Genomic DNA, 23,610 nt, shown 5'->3' with positions numbered 1-23,610 from the left:
TTGCCCCTGCTTTCTGAGGTAGATAGTGCTACTAATTCTAGATCTTTCTAGGATTCTGTAGTGGAACTGGATTGCTTCTGAGTTTCCTCTCTGCAGGGTTAGTATTTAGGTATAAGTCAACTCTGAATCAATTACCACTCATTCACTGTTCTCTACCTGCTTCTCATATCTTGTTTGCAATGTTTTCTGTCTCATTCTTTTTATCCTGTGTGTTTTAAAACAAGCTTTTCACTCTTTTCACTATTGCTTTTATAGAAATTAGTAAAATTAGATATGTGTTGGAGCTCCTGGGTGGCTCAGTTGGTTAAGTGTCTGACTCTTGATTTTGGCTCATGTCATGATCTCATGGTTCAAGGGATTGAGCCTTGAGTCAGGCTCTGAGCTGACAGCACAGAGCCTTCTTGGAATTCTCTCTCTCTCCCTTTCTCTGCCTCACTCTCTCTCAAAATAAATAAATAAACTTAAAAAATTAGATACATGTTTGCTCAACTTGCTCTTTTTCTCCAGAATGCTAATGTATTTTCTACTTCTAATAGTTTGTCTAAGGTGGATGATAAATTGTAAAAAATAAATCTAATCTCTATTATCCAAGGCTGTGTTGTGCAGGATATAGAATTTTCTTGACTATTGAGCCTTCCTATACTTGCTGCTCACTTGTTTGGCTTATGTCGCTACTATCTTGGTAGGTGAAGGCAGAAAGTGTGAAGTTCCCAATATCTTGTTTTACAACTTTTCTTGTCTTCTCTGTTTTTTTCCATTTCTTCCAGTTTATTGATATATAATTGACATATAGCATTGTATTAGTTTAAGGTGTATAACATAATGATTTGATACAAGTATTTATTGGAAATGATTACCACAATAAGTTTAGTTAACATCCATCACTTCCTCCCCTTCTTCTTCTTCTTCTTCTTCTTCTTCTTCTTCTTCTTCTTCTTCTTCTTCTTTTTTAATTTACCCTTATTTTATTTGATCCTATTTTCTGGGAATTTTTTCTTTGGAGATATTCTATTCCTTGTTTTGCTACTCCAAAGAAATGTTGCGATTTTTTTTCATTAAAAAGGAAACTTGTATCAGTTGATTCTAATTCTAGTTCTCCTTAGAAAAAGGATTTCTTTTTAACAAAGTTAAATTTTAAACAGATATTTTTGACAATAGTCAATACTTGAAAAATAATTTTGGTCCTTTCAAAATTACTAATATCTGAAACCAAAAAATGTGGTGAAATGAGTGGTTATTTTTAAAGAAACAATTTAATTGTACTGCTTAGGCCATTTATTGTTTGGACAAAAGTTTGTTATGGAAAACTCAGTATATAAAGATTGAAATTTTCCAAAATAAATATTCATTAATTTAGAAAAAATTCTCAGAGGATAGATAGCATATGTTTTCACTTATATGTGGATCTTGAGAAACTTAACAGAAGTCCATGGGGGAAGGGAAGGGGAAAAAAAAAAAGTTACAAATAGAGAGGGAGGGAGGCAAACCAGAAGAGACTCTTAAATACAGAGGACAAACTGAGAGTGGATGGGGAGGTGGGGGAAAGGGAAAATGGGTGATGGGCATTGAGGAGGGCACTTGTTGGGATGAGCACTGGGTGTTGTATGTAAGCCAAGTTGACAATAAATTGTATTTTAAAAATAAATAAACATTTAAAAATTAATAAAAAATTCTCAATATTATTTAAATAGCAATATTCGATAATGTGTTTAAAATATGAATATTTCATATTAATGAACTTATCTGTAGCAGTCAATATAGGGCTTTAGATGGATTAAAACTAGGTTGGAATTACTATAACTTCTTTTTTTTCATTTAAATCGAAGTTAGTTAACATATAGTGTATTAATAATTTCAGGAATAGAATTTAGTGATTCATCACTTACATATAACACCCAGTGTTCATCCCAACCAGTGTCCTCCTTAATGCCCTTCACCCCTTTAGTGCTTCCCCAACCCAACACCCCACCAACAACCTTCAGTTTGTTCTCTGTATCTAAGAGTCTCTTACGGTTAGTCTCCCTCTCTGTCTTTATCTTATTTTTGCTGTCCTTCCCTTACGTTCATCTGTTTTGTGTCTTTTTTGTTGTTAAATTTTTTATTCATTTTTGAGAGACAGAGAGAGATAGAGTGCAAGTGGGGGAGGGGCAGAGAGAGAGGGAGACACAGAATTCGAAGCAGGCTCCAGGTTCTGAGCTGTCAGCACAGAGCCCGGCATGGGGCTCAAGCCCATGAGCCGCAATATCATGACCTGAGCCAAAGTCGGCTGCTTAACCGACTGAGCCACCCAGGCGCCCCATCTGTTTTGTATCTTAAATTCTACATATGAGTGAAATCATTTTGCTTAGCATAATATACTCTAGTTTCATCCACATTGTTGCAAATGGCATGAGTTCAATCTTTTTGATCGCTGAGTAATATTCCATTATATATACCCCATCTTCTTTATCCATTCATCAGTCGAACATCTACCACTTCACACACAGTTGTGGTATATACATTTTCATTTTTAAAAATTTATTTATTTAAATCCAAGTTAGTTCACATATGGTGTAATATTGGTTTCAGCAGAACACAGTGATTCATCACTTGCATGCAACACACAGTGCTCATCCCAACAAGTGCCCCCCTTAATGCCCATCACCCATTTAGCCCATCCCCTATCCATCTCCCCTCCAGCAACCCTCAGTTTATTTTCTGTATTATTCTCTTATGGTTTGCTGCCCTCTGTTTTTATCTTATTTTTGTTTCCCTTCCCCTATGTTCATCTGTTGTGTTTCTTAAATTCCACATGTAAGTCAAATCATATGATATTTGTCTTTCTCTGACTTATTTTGTTTCGTAAGACACTCTAATTCTATCCATGTTGTTGCATACGGTGAGATTTCATTCTTTTTCATTGCCAAGTAGTTTTCATTGTCTTATCTAGTAAAAAGAATGCAGGAAGGAAAATGATAAGAGTCATAGCTAAAAGTGAGAGTTTGCTGTTTTACAGCTTCTGGCTTCGGCTCAGGTCATGATCTCACAGTCTGTGAGTTCAGGTCCCATGTTGTGCTCTGTGCTGACAGCTCAGAGCCTGAAGCCTGCTTCAGATTGTATGTCTCTGTCTCTCTCTGCCCCTCCCCCATTTGCACTCTGTCTGTCTCTCAAAAATAAACATTAAAAAAAATTTTTTTTAATGCTGTATCTGTTCAAAATACTTTCATGGCTATCCTATGATGATACTACTTATGCAAGTTCAGATCGAGAAACTGAGGGCTGAAAGACTAAATAACCTCCTCAAGTATATACAGCTAACGAGTATTTTGGAGGTCAGGGAAATTATAGTTTTTTCTTCCTCTCTCCACTTGATGGTGATAAGAACTCTTTTGAGAGGAGTTCAGTCTAGGGAAGACACTTTGGGACAGAATTGTTACCATTTATAACTACTATTTAGTGAGCATCTACAAATCGCTTAGCTACATACAAACGCTTTACATGCCTTGTCTTAGTAATCTTTATAGTGATCCTCTTTCTTTACAGATAGGAAACTAAGACCCAGACAGGTTAAGAAACTTGCTGAAGTACACACAACTCATAAAGGCAGGAACTGGGATTGGTACCAGGCTCGGGTTATTTATTTATTTATTTTTTACTTCTTAATTTATTTTTTAATGTTTATTTGTTTTTGAGAGAGAGAGAGAGAGAGCGCATGTGTAGGGGAGGGGCAGAGAGAGAGAGAGAGGGAGCTCCAACTCACCGTCTATAAGAGCATGACCTGAGCCAAAGTAGGATGCTCAACTGACTGAGCCACCCAGGTGCCCCTAGGGCCAGGTTCTTTACATTTGCAGCTTCCTTTTGGGCACAGGTTAATAGCTCAGTCTGGTGGTGAAATAGGGGGAAATGGGCAATTACAATACTGTATGATAGGTGCTGTGGTGAGGTTATAGTGTGATTATAAGAGCCTGTGGAGGGGAAACTACCCTGGACAAAATCATCTAATCAGAGACCTGATGGAACAGTAGAAGCCAGCCAGGGAAAAGAAGGCCAAAGACATTTCAGCCTGAGTGATTAAAGATGCATTCCTGTACCTAGAAGAAATCAGAGTGTTTTAACAAGAGCCATTGGGAAAGCGGTGTGGCAGGAGACGGAGAGGCAGGGAGGCTAAAAAGATGTGAGGCTAAAGAAGAAAGTGGAAGGAATGAGGCTAACTAAAAAGAGTCTTTAAAATCTAATGAGAGTTAGGAGTTTATCCTCACGACAATGAGGAACCATTCCTGATACAGGGCTCATAAAAGCCCTGTCAATTCTTAATGTTAAGAGCGTTAGAAGCATCTTTTTTTCTATGGAGGCGATGCTTAATAGGCTCCTACATGGCTCCTGGATGAGGGGGGGGGGTCCCCAGAAAGATGAAGCCATAATTAGAAGCTTGGAAATTTTGGGTCTGCCCACCCCCCCACCTTCTCCAGAGAAGGAGTTGATGATAATTGATTGTGCCTACATGAAGAAGCCTCCATAAAAATGCCAATAGCATGGGGTTTGGAGAGCTTCCAGAGAAGATGATGCACCCCGACTCCATGGGAACAGACTCTCCTGAGGTCAGCACCCTCCCAGTCCTCCCTCTATGTACTTCTTCATCTGGTTGTTTATCTGTATCCTTTATCATATCCTTTAGTAAGCTGGTAAACATAAGTAAGTTTTCCCTTGAGTTCTGTGAACTGTTCTAGCAGATAATCAAATCCAAGGAAGAAGATGGTGGGAATCTCCAATCTGTAGCCAAATTGGACAGAAGTTGTTGGTCACCTACTACTTGCAATTGACATCTGAAGTAGGGTGGGAGGAGTCTTGAGGGACTGAGCCCTTATCTGACACTCCGTCCACACTGACAGTGTTCAAATCAAGTGAAATTGTAGGTCTCCCAGCTAGTGTCACAGAGAATTGCTTGATGTAGAGAAAACCTTCATAAGTAAAGTGTATTTAACTTCGTTTCCTATGAAACTGAAAGCAAATGGGTTTTTTTTTTGTTGTTGTTCGTTTGTTTGCTTGTTTAAGTTGTCCCACCAAAATTATAAGCAATAACTTATAAATCGGCCCAGGAAAAGAATTTTCAGGGCCCCTTGAGCCATCAGTACCGTTTACCCTGGAGCCAAAGTACAGACCATGGCTTTCACGACAACTTCCCTCAAGTTCTGCTTATGGCTTTTTATCCCCCAAGATTTCAGTGTTTTCCATGGGGGCCCAGATACGAGATTCAGACTTTCCTGATCCAGGAGGTTGACTAGGGCCGGTCCCCGGTCCTCTGCCCACCTGCACTGGGGAGGTGGGGTAGGGTTGGCTCCAAGCGTAGGACAGGTCGAGGGCGTGTACTAGAGCCGGACCCTGAGCCCGGCCAGCCAGGCGGGAGCTCACGTTTCCAGAAAGAAGCACCCACGTACACAGAGCGCTTCTCAAACTTGCACCTCAGGGCATCTCCCTGCCAGTCACCACCCCGGACTGGAGTGGGAGTGGGGGGTCTCCCTTACTCCCGCTAAATTTATTCACAGTCACATATTATTTTAAGAACGACTGTAAATGTTACATCTACCTGTATAGCTTATCCTTAGTAATTTCCTAATAAAAATAAAAGTTCAAATTTCCCCACCTCCATGCCTGCGGCTCCTTTCCCAGCTATAGCGCCACGCTAGCGCCTCCCTCGCTATCCCCGGCTAACCCGTGGGCCTCCTATTTTGAGACGCCCAAAAAGGAGGAACCCAAAGGGTGGTTCAGCCCGGGGGCGGGGCCAGAGGCGGGTCCTCCGGCACCCTCCCCGCCCCCATCTTCGGCACCGCCCCCGCGTTTCGCCACCTAGCTGGAGTGAAGCGCCTTGCGTCCCCGGGGAGGACGACCCCCCCCGCCAGGCTCCTGGGTGGCCCTGGCCCAGTCCCCAGGCAGCGGGAGAGGGGAAGGCTCCAGCGGGCGGGCGTCGGGGATCCTGGCGCTCCCTTGTGGACTGACCCCGAGCACGAAAAGGTAACAGCCGCCCAGGCGTCTGCTCGCGGCTGCCAGGGCTGTGTCTCCCGCGCGGCTCCCTTTGGTGTGCCGGTTCCGAAAGGTAGCCGCACCGCGGGGCTCCTTCGCCAGGACCTGGGGTGAAGAAGCCTTCGCAGCGAAGCCCGCCCCCTCCTCGAATTTGCTGGCATTCCTAGACGGGCAAAATCGCTGCCATCTCTCGGCTGGGAACCCTATCCACTGGCCACTGATCATCCCACTCTCTTTAGTCAACTGTGACTAAGAGGTCAACTTAGTTTCCAACAGGAGATAGAAGAGGAGGAGGAGTCTAAATTTTCTGTATTTGCCTCTGGAGAATGCAAGGGTCAGAGATTTGGCTCCTGGGGCTGATTTTAACAGTGTCGCTCCAAGTATGGGGTGTATCTTTGTGGGAACTCTTGAGGAAAACTCTGGTCTCTCCTGATTGGGGTCACACATCTTAGATGAGAGAGGGGTTTATTTTTAGTTTTGGTTTTCCTATCAAGAACTAGACGAAGAATCCATCTAGTGAGGGTCTGCCACAGAACCAAATCTCAGCCAACATTTAGATAGTTCCCATCCCCACTCTTTTTTTTTTCCAGCTACCCCCCCCCTTTTTAAAATTGAAATGTAATTAACTTAGTGTTATATTAGTTTCAGATTCACAATATAATGATTCAACAATTCTGTACCTTACTCAGTGCTCATCAAGATAAGTGTATTCTTAATCCCTTTCACCTATTTCATTCATACCCCCCTCCTGCCTCCCCTCTGGAAACCACTAGTTTGTTCTCTGTAATTAAGAGCCTAATTTTTTGTTTGTTTGTTTGTTTGTTTGGTCTTCTTTAACTGTTCATTTTATTTCTCAAATTACACATATGAGTGAAATCATCTGGCATTATCTTTGATTCATTTCACTTAGCATTATACCCTCTTGGTCCATGCATGTTGTTGCAAAAGGCAAGATCTAATTTTTTATGGCTGAGTAATACTCTATTATATATATATATACACACACCACATCTTTATCCATTCATCATTGGATGAACACTTGGGTTGCTTCCATATCTTGGCTATTGTGAATAATGCTGCAATAAACTTAGGGGTGCATATAACTTTTGAAATTCGTGGTTTTTCCCATTTGGGTAAATATCCAGTAATGAGGTTACTGGATCATATGGTAATTCTATTTTTAAGGGTTTGAGGAACTTCCATACTATTTTTCTACAATGGCTGCACCCATTTGCATTCCTACCAACAGTGCACAAGGGTTGCTTTTCCTCCACATCCTTGCTGACATTTATTATTTCTTGTGTTTTTGATTCTACCCATTTGACAGGTGTAAGGTGATAATGCAGTGTGGTTTTGATTTTCATTTCCCTGATGATGCTGAGCATCTTTTTATGTGTCTATCGGTCATCTGTACATCTTATTTAGAAAAATGTCTGTTCAGGTCCTTTGCTCATTTTTAAAATTAGATTTGGAGGGATGTTGAGTTGTATAAGTTCTTTATATATTCTTGCAAATAACCATTCAGTAGGTTGCCTTTTTGTTTTGTTGATGGTTTCCTTTGCTATGTGAAGGCTTTTTATTTTGGTGTATTTCCAATAGTTCATTTTTGTTGTTTCCCTTGCCTGAGAAGATACGTCTAGAGAAATATTTCTATGGCCTACATCAAAGAAATGTCTGCCTATATCCTTTTCTAGGAGTTTTATGGATTCAGGTCTCACATTTAGGTCTTTAACCCATTTTGAGTTCATCTTTGTGTGTATGTAAGAAAGTGGTTCATTTCATTCCTTTGCGTACAGCTGTCCACTTATCCCATCACCATTTGTTGAACAGACTGTTTTTTCCTATTGTATGTTCTTGCCTCCTTTGTCATGGATTAATAGACCATATATGTGTGGGTTTATTTCTGGGCTGTCTATTGTGCTCCATTGTTCTCTGTTTATTTTTGTGCCAGTACCATACTGTTTTGATTACTATAGCTTTGTAGTGTATTTTGAAATCTAGGATTGTGATACCTTCAGCTTTGTTCTTTCTCAAAATTGCTTTGGCTATTTAGGTCTTTTGGGATTTCATACAAATTTTAGTATTGTTTGTTCTAGCTCTGTGAAAAATGCTGTTGATGTTTTGATAGGGGTTTCATTAAATCTGTAGATTGCTTTGAGTAGTAGTGACGTTTTAACAATATTTGTTCTCTCAATCCATGAGCATGGAATATTTTTCCATTTGTTTCTATCCTCTTCAATTTCTTTCATCAATATTTTATAATTTTGGAATATAGGTCTTTTACCTCATTAGCTAAGTTTATTCCTAGATATTTGGTTCTTTTTGGGGAAATTGTAAAGGGGATTATTTTCTTAGTTTCTTTTTCTCCCACTTTCTGCTATATTACTATATAGAAATGCAACAGATTTTGGCTTATTTGTTTTGTGTCCTGTAACTTTACTGAATTTATCAGTTCTAGTCGTTTTTTGGTGGAGTCTTTAGGATTTTCTATATATATAGCATCATATTGTCTGCAAATAGTGACACTTTTACCTACTCCTTATCAACTTGGATACCATTTATTTCTTCTTGTCTGATTGCTACAGCTAGGATTTCCAGTATTGTGTTGAATAAAAGTAGTGAAAGTAGACACCCTAGTCTTTTTCTTGATTTTAGAAGAAAAGCTGTTTTTCATACCCATCCCTACTCTTTAAAGAGAAACACAGAAAAGTTACCCTTACTTGATTATGAACTCAGAGAAAATGTCAGATAAAATTGATATGTGTATCCATCTAGAGCTGAAATCTTTAGATTGCTTTTAACTAATGTTTGAGGAAAAATCTTACTCCTGGGCACATGGATGGCACTTGGGCAATGAGGCACTTGGTGTGGGTAATTCTGAGGATACAACAACAGCAACAACAGTAACATAACATTTATTGAGCATTTACTATTTGCTATGTGTGATTCTAAGTGAATTACATATACTGTGTAATGTAAAATGTTATTCTGAGTGCTTTCACCCATTATTACTTAGTTTTGAAAAGCATGTGAAATAGCAGCTATCATTAGTTCCACTTCATGGAAGAGGAAACTGAAGCAGAGTATTTCAGGTGAGTAGGTGCCCCCATTCTTCAGCTGCTATGAATATAGGCTGCCAACAGCTCACAGCTGCACCTTCTTTCAAGAATTGCCTGAAGGGATGCCTGGGTGGCTCGGTCAGTTGGGCGTCCCACTTCGGCTCAGGTCATGATCTCACAGTTTGTGGCTTCTAGCCCCACGTCAGGCTCTGTGCTGACAGCTCAAGGCCTGGAGCCTGCTTCAGATTCTGTGTCTCCTTCTCTCTCTGCCCCTCCCCACACTGTGCACGCGTGCTCTCTCTCTCTCTCTCTCTCTGTCTCTCAGAAATAAATAAATGTAAAAAAAAAAAATTAAAAAAAAAAAAAAAAAAAAGAATTGCCTGTTAAGGAAAGTTGCTCTGCCAAGAATGCCCAGGAGGTTACATCCCAAGACTCTCAAATGTGGCCTGTAGCTAAGGGATGACTGGTACTGGGGTACCTCCTGCCTTAAGGAGGAATCCCCCCCTGCCATGTATTCCTGGTTTGCAGCTCCCTGTGGATCAGGCTGGGCTGGACTGCAGTGAGACCCACATCTTTGCCTTGCTTTTTCCCTTTCCCTTTGCTGCTTATCCCAATTATCGTTTTATTTTGGGCACACTGAGTTGGGGGTACTAGTAAGCATTCCTGTGGACGATAACAGTGGGCTTTTGGAAGTGCAGCTCTAGGGTAGCAAGACAGAGCATTTTCCAACTTCATTTGTCAGAGCAACATATAATTGTCTTCACAGTAAGTTACACATTTCACCTGGTTTTTTGAATCCATACCTTAGAGTTCTTCCCCAGATCCTAACTTGCACATGAGCCTGTATTTGTTCTACTCCAGTCAATTTATTTCCCTATGAGATTGTTTTCTTACACATTTACTCTATCAGGTAAGTACTTACACATATTTTTCTACATACTTGTATTGTCTCCTCTATCAGTACTTTGAAGAAAGTTGAACAGAAGAATGGGCACTATTTTACTTAAATAGAGAATCAATCAGCTAATAAACTACTATTCAGCATGAGCAATCATTCATTCTAAAATATAGTTTGGTTAGTTTTTTTTATCTGCACCTTAATAGCTTTGTAGTTTTAAGAATAGCAAAATCTGTAATATATTAATTTTTTTTTCTAATATAATAGTAGTGGATAGTAATCTCTCCTTTGGAAATGTGTGTGTTTTTTGTCTTTTGTTGTTAAGGTGGTAACACTCAGTGTTTCAAGGATATGAGGAAATGGACACTTTCCCATTGTTGGTGGGAATGTAAATTTCTCCAGGGATTATGGAGGGCAATTTGACAATGTATATTCAAATTCAGAATGTGCAGAGCTTTGTTTTTGCAACTCTACTTTTAGAAATTTACCCTGTAAGAGTAATTGGATAAGTGCAAACATTTGTATGTGCAGGAATGTTGATCCTATTGCAGTTTATAATTTTTAAGGGAAAGGACTTCTATTTCAACAACTATTTATTGGGTGCCTGTGTCTGCTGGGCATTGTAGTAAGTACAGGGCTTTAACAATCAGCTATAGTTGTTCCCTGCCTTCGTGTAGCTTATGGTAAAGGAAAGAAGACAGCCAATTAAACATTCATTAGCATTAGCACTGCAGTGCTAATGGTGTAGACAGTGGTTGAAATGCCTATAAAGGGAGCTGAACCCAGACTTGGTGAGGCAGTGAATAAACAGAATTTCAATAGATTTTCAGTTTTATTTATTTCTTTTTTCTTTTTTTTCTTTTTTTTTTTTGCTCAGAGTTTCGACTGCATGGGGGATTGGCAGTCCTTTTTTTTTTTTTTTTTAAACATTTATTTATTTTTGAGACAGAGACAGAGCATGAACAGGGGAGGGGCAGAGAGAGAGGGAGACACAGAATCCGAAGCAGGCTCCAGGCTCTGAGCCATCAGCCCAGAGCCCAACGCGGGGCTCGAACTCACGGACTGTGAGATCGTGACCTGAGCTAAAGTCGGACGCTCAACCCACTGAGCCACCCAGGCGCCCCAGATTTTCAGTTTTAAATGTAAATGTATCACTGATATAATCAGAAAAAAATGTTGCTTTTTAAAATTTTGGAATAAAATAAAATAATACACGTTAAGTGTAAGAAATTTGGCAGTTATAGAAAGATTATAAAGAAGAAAATAAAAATGACTAAAAATTCCATCCCTAAGATGATCAGTTGTAACAATTTGGTATATTTCCCTCCATTCTTTATATGCATATGAATGTACTGGCTGTTTTCACAATGACACCTGTTTTGTAGATCTGTTTGAAATTTTAATATAGTTAATATTAAAATAATTTGAGCTTACTATCTATATATATTCTATCACAGAGTAAAATTGAATTCTGAAAATTACAGTTTATTATGCTTCATCGAGCTAAATTCCTATATGTATTTGGAGAATATATTGACATCAAATAAAGCAATTCACTTTGTGTTTTTTAAAAAATTTGGCTCAATTAAATTGTTATATATTAATCATATCAATAATAATATTCTTCTGGTTGCTGGCATTCACATAAGATTATAGGGTTAAACCAATTAAAAGTTCCTTTTTCATGAACTTATATGAGTAAATTACTCAATTCCATTAGAACAGTGCCAGCCAAGATGGGAGTGTTAATTTGCTTCCCAATGTAGGCAGGAGGTATAGTGGAGCAAAGTTCCTTGACTTAAAGATTATGTATTGCATTATCTCTGCCATATTGCTTTGGTAGACTATGGTGCTGTTGTCACTGATTCCTTTTTTTAAAATAGCTGCCAAAAACCAGAAGAATTAAGTCAGCAAATTTTGTATGTCAGTCATAGTTATGTTAAATAACCAGGAGAGTTTCTTCCTTACATAGGAAGCCTGAAAATGTAAACTGCTTTCATGAGTTAATATATGCAAAGTGCTTGCAATATTGCCTGAAACATACTAAAGGCTCAATAAATTACTATTATTATTGTTACTATTAATAAGAGCAAACAAGTTATCAGAATAAGTCTAGGGGTATCTTAGATCTGTGTTCAGATTCTCATCATCAGGTATGGGATGTGAAGAGTAAATTGTTATCAAGATATTGGATGGAGGTCATACTTTTTTGTGTTGAGGCCTAAGACCTGGAATAAAATCTTAAAGAAACATATTCTATGGGATATTCTATTGGGATAAATAAACATATCCTATTGGGATAAATAAACTCAACCAAACTGAGTTGTATTTCACTTTCTAGCATAACTCTTAAGTCTATAACACTATTTTGAAATTGAATTCCCTAGATGAAAAAGACTGTTGATGCTCTTGTATAGGTCCATGGAGTCTTTTTGGTGAATGTGATCTCTATTTAATTGAGTTGACATGAGATTGAACTACATTCATGGGGTGACTCATAGCCATAAATCAAGAAATAGCTTGTCATCATGCAAGAAATTCTCAATTTGCTGTAATGGTTTTATTGTCTTGGTTGTAATCAAACTTGCCTATCTATAACATGACCACTGAATTCCATACTTTGTACTTCAATTCTTCTAAGTAAATCTGTTTCTTAAAGTTATTTCAATGGAGTTTATCTGTAAACTCTGTAAAGTTAAAAGTCAGGATCACATAAACATAACATGTTCCCTATGCTATAAATCTAGTCCAAATTTTTAGAAGAAATTGTGTGTGTGGGGACAGGTAGAATGTATTCCATGTAAATACACTTTGTTTTACAGAGCAAAGATTTTGAAAAGCTGAAAACACTAAGCACTTAGGTTCATTTAACCCAAGCAAAGAATCCAAGAAAATCTCAGAGAGGTAAAGAAATTAAAAAAGATTTTTTTCCTGATATATGATTATTCCAATATATGAAATATGTCATTCCAATATATTATCTGTTATGCTTTTCTATCATTTTAAGCAAATATAGGTTAACACCATAAAACATAAAGCTAAATTATTTTTCCTGTATTTCTACTCTCCTAATCCTTGTCTTAATTTTAGGGTTTTAGAAAACAAAATGGGATTAAATAAAGAGGGTTGGAGTATTTACATTTTCGTTTGGTTTGGTGAAGCTATTCTCTTCTTTCATTTATTTCATCGATTGATTAAAGAAATATTTATGATTGGGGTGCTAGTATATACTACATTTGAGCTATATATTTGAGATAATTGATTTTGAATGTAAATCAATTCGTTTAAGCCTATTAAAATGTTTTCTGTAATTTTAATTTACTAATCTTTAAACAAACTTCAGTGATCTGTTATATAGATATGGATTTCTGCCTCTAAGATTAGGTGAAACTTCTCTGCTTCTATTAAAATTTTAATAATCTCAGGTAAATTGGATTTACATTTGTCATTTTTTAGCCTTTAAAGGATGTTTTGTAAACCAGCTATAAAGTAAAAAGAGGTATTGATTTTTAAACATTTTAAGATATGAAACATTCCGGAGTATCCTAAAAAATAAAGTGCCGTATTACCAGTATTCATCATCTTTGGCATCAGACAGTTCCAAAAGTCAGTATTTTCCGTGCTTGTCAAATTGTCTTGAATCTACCTTATGCCATTTTAGCCTGGGAGGGCCTAACCCTGGTAAATATTACAGCCATGTAAATCCTTGTTACTAAGAGCTGATATTCTTGTGTAAGTACAGATAGTCCTCAACTGTGAATTTATAACTTGGAAAAAGTATAAACAAACATGATGGAAGTTAAATTTATCTTTCTCATGGAACCTATTTTAAGTAGAGAATTATGTTCCTGAAGGTATAAAAATAGACACTATATTTACTCAACTCTTTATGAATCATGTATACTATGAAGTATATAGTTTCTTGAGGATGCATACAGCAATCAAGATAGCATTAAGTTACCAAGCACTTGTAAGGTACTGGCAGAGATCACCAGAAAAGGTTTTCCAGGGTAGGAAGAAGTGCTGGGCAGATAGAGGCTGAGGATTCTGATGGCAGAGTGGCTTTTAGGGTCAAGAGCTGAGTGCAGAGTATTTTATGCAGTAAGTAACACACTGGCTTTTAGTCATTGCTGCCCCATTGAAACCCCTGTTTTCAAAGGTCTTTGCCTACTAACAAAAGTCATTTATTAATAGTTAATTTATCTCTCTGCTTTTCCAAATCAAAAATATATCTTACTATCAGTTAGCACTTTTGTTCATGCCAATTTGCCATGATTCCAGCTAAAGCAAATAAAAGTTATGGTATTCTGGGGTTGCCTGGGTGGCTCAGTTGGTTAAGGATCCAACTCTTGATCTTAGCTCCGGTCTCGATCTCAGGGTTGTGAGTTCAAGCCCTGTGCTGGGCTCCATGCTGGGTGTGGAGCCTACTTAAAAAAAAAAAAAAAAAAAGTTAGAAGTTATATTATTCTGGGCAGCTTTATAACAGGTAAATTAATGATCTCATTAAGTTTTTGGAAATATTCGAAGTTCAAAAATCCCTGCCCACCCAGAGACCCCTTTTAATTCTTTAAGTAGCTCTAGAAGTGACACATTGGAAATCCCCATTCTGGATGTTGTCAAAAAGAGACTGGTAGGGATGAACAGTTTGTACGTAATCAGATAGGAGTAACTCGGAATAAAAGGACTGTAAACCAGAGAATTTCCTCTGCATTGTCATAAAGGTAGATGTGTAAATGAATGTTATGTACATTTTAGGTAAGAAGAAAGCACTGAGGTGAACATAACTACATTCCTTATGCTTTAACCACCTTTCTACGAAGTGCCAATTACCAATTTCCATTTGCTTCATCTCACCTCAGCCACCCACCCACCAGTACTAATCTCTAGCCGTGATGCAGTGACTAGAAGAAAGGGATTCATTCTCCTCATGTACTCTGTATCTGCAGCCAGGTGTGTTGAAAAAGGACCACCTCACAGAGCAACAGTCAAACAGCTACCTCAGCCACACTCCTGGGAGATTTTAGTTTGGAGAACTTGCACATTCAAATGCACCGGTGATTAGTAATAATTGGTTACTACTGATATGTTTTTTATTTTTGGTTTGAGTCCTCTGAGATTGAGACCCACTAATTCCAAGTTACTGAGTGTAAGCCCTGTGTTTAGCTAAGGCTAAAAAATTTGTAAACTTTTTTTCTATAATTTTAGATTTATAGAAGAGCTTTGAAGATAGTACTGATAGCTCCTGTATACTTTCTACCCAACTTCCCCTAATGTTAATATCTCATGTAGTCATGGTACAATGATCAAAACTAATAAATTAAGATTGGTTCAACAAATGCGATTCACTACAGACTATGTAGATTTCCCTGGTATTCTTTCTCTTCCACGATTCAGGTCAGGATACCACACTGTCTTTAGTTGTCATGTCATGTCTCCTTTGTCTCCTGAATCTGTGACAGTTCCTTTAATTACCTTGACACTTTTGAAGAGTACAGGTTAGATGTTCTTCAGGTTGGGTTTGCCTTTTTACCACATGATTAGACTGAGGTTGTGGATTTGAGGTACATGATATCTGTCTTAGTAATGGTGATCTTACCCCTGATCGCTTGGCTTAGGTGGTGTGTTCCAGGTCTCTCCATGGTAAAGTTACAATTTTCCTCTTTCCATATTCTGTGCTGTGGGAAATAAGTTACTAAGTCTATCTAAACCACTGGAATTATAAAGTCCAGTCGAGGGGATCTATCTCCTGGAGGGAGTATTTAAGAATTGTAGACATATGTTAAAAGCACCAGAGTTATTAATATTTGATGAGAGATACTATGAGGCAGTGTGGGGTACCTTTAAAGTTTCACTCACTAATTTTAGTTCATCAGTGGATGTTGCCTGCAGGAATTGTTACTTTGGTACTGTGAAAACAAATAACAGAAACCTCATTCAAGATGGAGTCCAGAAATCCTGAAGGGGAAGCTCTCACACACTATCACTCAGACCCTCAACAGGAGAAAACTTACTTTACATATCCGAGTAGGAAGAAGGAGAATTTCTCCTTGTCCAGAAACAGCCCAGCCATTGAGAAACTGCCACACTATGCCAATGAGAAGCCATGAATTCATCTGTGAAATAGCCGCTTTCCAACTTCTTCCTTTTCACCATAAAAACAAACCCCTCTCTTCTATTCTCTGGACTTGCCTGTGGTTCTCCAAAGTTTGCTTGTCCTGTATTGCAATTCTCTGTTTTTGAATAAACTCATTTTGCTGGTAAAATGGCTGGCTTTTTAAAAAAAATTTTAAAAATGTTTATTTATTTTTGAGAGAGCTAGAGTGATAGAGTGTGAACAGGGGAGGGGCAAAGAAACACAGAATCTGAAGCAGGCTCCAGGCTCTGAGCTGTCAGCACAGAGCCCAATGCTGGGCTCAAACTCACAAACCTCGAGATCATAACCTGAGCCAAAGTCCAACACTTAACCAACTGAGCCACCCAGGTGCCACTGGTTTTTTTTGTTTTGTTTTTTAAGTCAGCAGTACTCTGCTGATGGCTTTCCATTTTCCTCATTCTTCCTGTAATTATAGTTCTTCTATAGAAAGAATAGCCTTTTTTTTTTCATTTATTCATTCATTCGTGTATTTATATCAGTGTGAACTCATGGATATTTATTGACTTATGGATATTTATTTTATTCTTTGGCTTGTAATTAGCTACTATCCGTGTTTATTGTATTGTTCAAATTATCCCAGCTCTGGCCATCGGGAGCTTTTAAGAGTTGTTTCCTGTGTTCTTTCCACAAACCCATATCTTTTTCTTTTCTTTTTTTAAGTGCTAACTTACTTTCTGGCACTGTAAGATGCTTCTTCTGGCTTATCTTGTATTTTCTGTACCCTAGCCTAAGAATCAGTAATTTTTTAAGAATCATGGATCCTTAATGGAAAATGTAAATGTAAATGTAAATATTTATTACATATAAAATGTATAAGTCTTTATTACATTTTGAGTTGATGATTGTGTATGGTGTGAGATAAAGGTCCAATTTCATTCTTTTACGTATGGATATCCAATTTTCCCAGCACTATTTGTTGAAGAGACTATTCTTTCCTCATTATATATTCTTAGTGCCCTTGCTGAGGATCAGTTGATCATATATGCATGGATTTATTTCTGGGTTTCTATTCTGTTCCACTGGTCTGTATGTCTGTCTCTATGCCAGTACCATACTATTTTAATTTCTGTAACTTTGTAATATATTTGTAAACCAGGAAGTGTGATGCCTCCAGCTCTGTTTTTCTTTGTCAAGATTGTTTTAGCTATAGAGGATCCTTTGTGGTTCCATATTTTAAGGTTGGCTTTTTTTTTTTGTTTTGTTTTAATATCTGTAAAGAATGCCTTTGGGATTTTGATAGGGATTGCATTGAATCTGTGGATCGCTTTGGGTAGTGTGGACATTTTAACAATATTAAATCTTCCAATCCATGAACATGAGATGTCTTTTCATTTGTATATATCTTCTTTAATTTCTTTCATTAATGTTTTGTAGTTTTCAGTGTACACATATTTTACTTCCTTGCTTAAGTGTATTTCTAAGTATTTAATTCTTTTTGATGCTATTGTGAATGGGATATATTCCATCATGGCATTGATCTTGGCAATTATTTCAGGTATAGGACACCAAAAGTACAGGCAACAAAAGCAAAAATAGATAGACAGGACTATATCAATCTAAAGAGCTTTTGTGTATCAAAGGAAACAATCAACAAAATAAAAAAGACAATCTATGAAATGGAAAAAAATATTTGCAAATCATTTATCTGGTAAGGGATTAATATCTAAAGTACAGAAGAAACTGTTACAATTCAATAGCAAAAAACCCAAATAACCCAATTGAAAACTGGGCAAAAACTAAACAGACATTTCTCCAAAAGCATACAAATGGCCACCAGGTATATGAGAAGATGCTTAAGCTCAGTAATTATCAGGGAAATGCAAATCAAAAGCACAATAAAATATCACTTCATACCTGTTAGAATGACTATTATCATAAAATCAAAAGACCATGAGTGTTGCTGGGGATGTGGAGAAATTAGAACTCTTGTACATTGTTCATGAGACTGTAAAATGGTACCACTGCTGTGGGAAACAGTATAAAGTCTTCTCAAAAAAATTCAAAATAGGGGCGCCTGGGTGGCTTAGTCGGTTGGGCGTCTGACTTCGGCTCAGGTCATGATCTCGCAGTCCGTGAGTTCGAGCCCCGCGTCGGGCTCTGTGCTGACAGCTCAGAGCCTGGAGCCTGTTTCAGATTCTGTGTCTCCCTCTCTCTCTGCCCCTCCCCTGTTCATGCTCTGTCTCTCTCTGTCTCAAAAATAAATAAACGTTAAAAATTTTTTTTAAAAAAATTCGAAATAGAACTACCATGTGATCCAACAATTCCACTTATGGTATTTATTTAAAAGAATTGAAATTAGTATCTTCAAGAGATGTTTGCACTCCCATGTCCATTGCAGCACTATTTACAATCATTGAGATGGGGAATAACCTAAATGTCTATGAACAGACGAATGGATAAAGCAAATGTGGCCTATCTGTACAATGTAATATTATTTAGCCTTCAAAAAGAATGAAGTTCTGATACCTGTGACAATATGGATAAAACTTGAGGATATTATGCTAAATGAAATAAGCCCATCACAGAACAATAAATATCATCTTTCCACTTATATGAAGGATCCTAAAATAGTCAAACTCATAGGAGCAGAGAATATAGTGGTTGTTGTCAGGGCCTACAGGAAAGAGAGGATGGGGGATTATTAATGGTCACAGAGTTGCTATATGGGATGATGGAAAATATTTGGAAACAGAGTGAATGATGGTTGCACAATGATATGAATGTAATTAATGCCACTGAATTGTACACTTAAAAATGGTTAAAATGGCATTAAAAAGATATGCTCATGACATGTAGCCGTTGTTACTTAAGTGTTTAAGCACCTTAACATTTCAAATCATTTAATCTAGTAGCCATTACAGAAAACTGTTACCTAGCAGGTCAGAAAATGAGAGCTTTTAGTTAGTTAAGCCTTCTTATAAATAATAAAGTCTGTACATCATAAATATTTCACAGAATTAAAATAAATTATCAACGCAAAAAACTATGCTTGTTTAGTAATTAAATGGAGTTTTAATTCTTTAGTAATGAAAAGGAAAATTTGAGGATAGTCCTTATAAATATTTTTCAACAGGTGAGTTGATAAACTGATACATGTATGCAATGAAATACAGCTGGACAATTAAAAGAAACTGTTGATTCACATGAGACAGGGAGATCTTTAAATGCATTTTGCTAAGTCAGACACAAAAAGCAATGTATTGTATGATTCTACTTACATGATAGTGTGGAAGGCACAACCAAAGGAAAGAAAACAAATGATTTTCAGTGGTTGCCAGAATTGGTAGCTGGGGAATGGATCACCTGGAAGTGGAATTTCTGGGTCATATGATCATTCTATAGCTTTTTGAGTAACTACCAAGCTGTTTTCCAAAGCAGCTGTACCATTTTATACCCCCACTAGCAATGCCCAAGGGTTCCAATTGTTCTAATTTTTCACATACTTACCAACACTTGTTGTTTTTCCCTTTTCTCTTTTTTAAATTAGAGCCATCCTGGTAGGTGTGATGTGGTAACTCCTTGTGGTTTTAATTTGCATTTCCAAAGTGACTAAGAATATTAAGCATCTTTTCAAGTATTTATTGGTCATTTGTTTACATTCTTTGGAGAAATATCTATTTAAGTCCTTCGCCCATTTTTAAATTGGCTTGTTTGTCTTGTTATTGTGTTGTAGGAATTCTTTGTCTTCTGGATATTAAACCCTTGTCAGATATATGGTTTGCAAATATTTTTTCCCACTGTATATGTCTTTTCATTTTCTTGATAATGTCCTTTGATGCAAAAAGTTTGTAATTGTGATGAAGCTCCATTTATTTTTTGTCTTGCTGCTTGTGCTTTTGGTATTCTATCTAATAGTCCATTACTACACCCAAGGTCATGAAGGTTTATCCCTATGTTTTCTGGTTTAATAGTGTTTACATCTTATATTTAGGTCATTGATCCATTTTGAGTTAATCTTTGTATATGGTATGAAGTGGTATAAGCATATCTTTGTTTTTAACCTTTTGAAAATGAAAATATTTTAAAGATTTAGTACCACATCATAGTTTTTCTTAACTATAGAAGACAGATGCAATATTTATGTATATTATAACCTAATACTTTAGAAGAGGGGAAAAATTCACCTTTGAATTTCTCACTTCTAACATCTTCCAATGAAAGACTCCCAGGCACCAATAGATTTAATTTTTTCTGGCCAATGGTTTATCCTGATTGCTCTGCTGAGCAAGCTAAGTCCTGGTGGGATTCTTACAATTCTGTCATAGAGGTGGGGTGTCTAACACTATGGAATGTTGGGGAAGACCATCTCCTACGTCTCCTATCAACTATCAACGTCTCCTACTCCTTCCCTTCCATAGGAGAAGTTTTGCTCTATTAGAATCATACCAAATTCTTATTAATCCAGATAAAGAAGATTACAACTGCCAACATCTACCACATAAAAAATGGCCAGACTTTGGAGAACACATAAAATCGACTCTTTTTTTGGTTATCAGAAACGTGAAAGGGAGCTGAGCTGATATAGAACCTCATAATCATTTAACTTTAGCCCTTCTGTAAGCTATTGTTTGTTTTCTTTCTTTTTTTAAGATTCAACTACGTCAAAAGAAGAATGTCATTTCATAGTTTTCCAAATGAAGTACAGCTCCAACTCTGCCAGACCACAATCTATCGAGAGTAAGTGACACAGAAATGTTCTATCTAGGTCTTAGCCGTCCCCTAAGGAAAACAGTGGCAGGTGGTATGTAGAGTTTAACAGAACTTCAGAGACAAAAGACATGTTACAAATTGAATATTGGCCAAAAGAAATATATAATAGTTTGGGGTTTGTGCTTTGAACTCTGTAATGTAATAATGAGTTTTCAAACCAATCTAGAGGAAACTAAAACTGAAAATAGGATGAAGACCAAAATTTATTATAAGCAAAATAAGAAAACAATAAAAAATGACTGGACTGCTAAGACACTCCATTTACTTATCTAGAATGAGAAAAAACATGGAAAATGTATTAAGTAAAGTACCCTAAATTTTGTGATAAAAATCTGAAGTTGACATTTGCAATTTGAGGTTACCCACAATCTTTTGAACACGGCTGCATTTTGAAATGGCTACATTTTTTATAGTTCTCAATAATGTAAACCCCACCATCTCAATGTAGAACATAAAACCAAACCAAAGCAATAAAACAAAACCTACCTTTTCCAGCCCCTCCCCCCCACTTGTCTTTTAGGATATGGGTTCATGATTTAGATTCTGACGGATATATTTTTATGACATTAATATGCAGAAAAGGTAGGATGGGGGCATCCATTTTGGTGGTACAGGAATTGGCAAAAACCGCATGACTCTTTGCTCAGATGTGGTGGCTCTAATTTCCTGACTGTGGTGGAAACAGTGTAGTTCTGGGGTCTGCTCAGCATCTTCACCAAGTTGTTCCTGGAAGTTTGGCCTAGAAATGATTTCACTAACCTTTCCAAAGATTCTATAAACTACCTAATACCTGTAGTAAATCCTTTCTTTCTTAAATCAATCACAGTGGATTCTGTTGTCTGCAACCCAGATCTCTGTTTAATATAAGATCCGTTGTGTATATGAGTCTTTCTTGGAAAAAGTTAAATAATGTAGCATTAATAGAAAATCTCATTTTATAAATCATGAATATGTAGACATTTTTATGGAAAGTTACTTTCATTTAGCACCAGTTCATTCAATGGAGATTGATATTAATATTTATTCAGATTTCTCCTTTTAAATGGAGAATAAAACGAATCAATGTATCTATAACTAATTAATGATGTTCATAGACTCTTCTTAGAATTCAATATACAATATACATATATAGCCGTGTGTATATTTTTGTAATCATTTTAATTTCTGAATGTGGAGGTATTAAATTTTTTTTTTCTATTCCTAACAAAAATACTCTAATTTTTGTTATTTGTTGGATTGGAGCAGTTGTATGTATAGGCTTAACAAGAAAAGTCTTAAGGAAGATGATGATTCTAGTCAAACTGTAAATATTCTCAAATGCTTCAAGTATATGCTCCGGAAGTATAAAATTAAATGTCTTTGGGGCGCCTGGGTGGCGCAGTCGGTTAAGCGTCCGACTTCAGCCAGGTCACGATCTCGCTGTCCGTGAGTTCGAGCCCCGCGTCAGGCTCTGGGCTGATGGCTTGGAGCCTGGAGCCTGTTTCCGATTCTGTGTCTCCCTCTCTCTCTGCCCCTCCCCCGTTCATGCTCTGTCTCTCTCTGTCCCAAAAATAAATAAAAAACGTTGAAAAAAAAATTAAAAAAAAAAATTAAATGTCTTAGCATGAGAAACCTATTTAGTATTGGCATTCCTTCACATCACTCAAGTAGGCTACTGAAGAATCATTCTGGAGTTACAGTATAATACAAAAGTGGAGTATAGGCCGATGTGAATATTTTATAGTTTATTGTATGCGTGGGTATTCTTAAATTTTAATGCTGCAAAAGAAATCGGTAGCCCTGGAATCCTTGTGTCAATGAGACATAGAGGAGGCTAGTGATCCAATTAGTATAATGGGCATCTGGCAGCCAAATGATGCACTTCAAAACCTGGCTGAGAATGACTGGCCCTCATCCATACTTTCACAATATAAAGGAGAGAAAACAGGATGTGGAACCCTCCTGCTCTTTCTGTGCTGCTTTAAATCCAACTGAATCTTGAAAACCAGACTTGCTATCCATATATTATTTCTCCGTTCCCCATGCCTTCTTCCTCTTCCATCACATACTTATTATTGGCTTCACTTTCATGATTCCATGGTAGTCCTAGTGACTATTCTCCTATTCTCAGTTCATAGAAACCAACCATTATTTTGAGGATATTTCTGTGATGAGGCAGTTACTTCAGGAGTTTTTCGTCATTTTTCAAGTCTACAGATTAAAGTAGTGGCTTTTAAAATGGTTATCTGTTAACAGGAACAATAGAAAGTTAGGAGTCTTCACATTTTAGTCTTGTGATCTTCTTTCCAAAGACAATGGAACGTAGAGCATGGTAAAACTTCCTTCATGCATTTTTTTCCCTTGGAATTAGAATCATAATTCTTTTATTTTTTTTATTGTATTTTACTTATTTAATTTTTTTTAAAGTAGGCTTCACGCCCAGCATGGAGCCCACTGTGGGGCTTGAACTCACAACTCTGATATCAAGATTTGAGCTGAGATCAAGAGTCTGACACTAAGGGGTGCCTGGGTGGCTCAGTTGGTTGGGTGACTGACTTCAGCTCAGGTCATGATCTCATGGTCTGTGGGTTTGAGTCCCCTGTTGGGCTCTGTGCTGACAGCTCAGAGCCTGGAGCCTGCTTCAGATTCTGTGTCTCCCTCTTTTTTTCCCCTCCCCCTTGTGTTCTGTCTATCAAAAATAAATAAACATTAAAAAAAAAAGAATCAGATGCTTAACCAACTGAGCCACCAGGCACCCCTAGAATCATATTTCTTTAAGAAAACATATAACCTTATTTAAAATTTTTCTTTAT

The 23,610-nt window shown here is 37.3% G+C and overlaps 1 long non-coding RNA gene across 2 annotated transcripts in view; it reads left to right on the top strand.

Annotated features, from left to right (window-relative positions):
• The first annotated feature begins 5,818 nt into the window (after positions 1-5,818).
• Positions 5,819-23,610, top strand: part of LOC144616074 (uncharacterized) — a 142,538-nt gene continuing 124,746 nt past the window's right edge. For both annotated transcript variants that reach the window (XR_014137584.1, XR_014137583.1), the window contains exons 1-2: positions 5,819-5,988; positions 20,699-20,785. This is a non-coding gene — a long non-coding RNA (uncharacterized LOC144616074). The remainder of the gene's footprint in view (positions 5,989-20,698; positions 20,786-23,610) is intronic.

The sequence above is a fragment of the Panthera onca genome, chromosome B1 (assembly GCF_046562875.1).
Source record: "Panthera onca isolate mPanOnc1 chromosome B1, mPanOnc1 haplotype 2, whole genome shotgun sequence".
In the NCBI taxonomy this organism is placed as follows: Eukaryota; Metazoa; Chordata; class Mammalia; order Carnivora; family Felidae; genus Panthera; species Panthera onca.
Note: the sequence above shows the minus strand (reverse complement) of the source record. Positions and strands in the feature narration are given on the sequence as shown.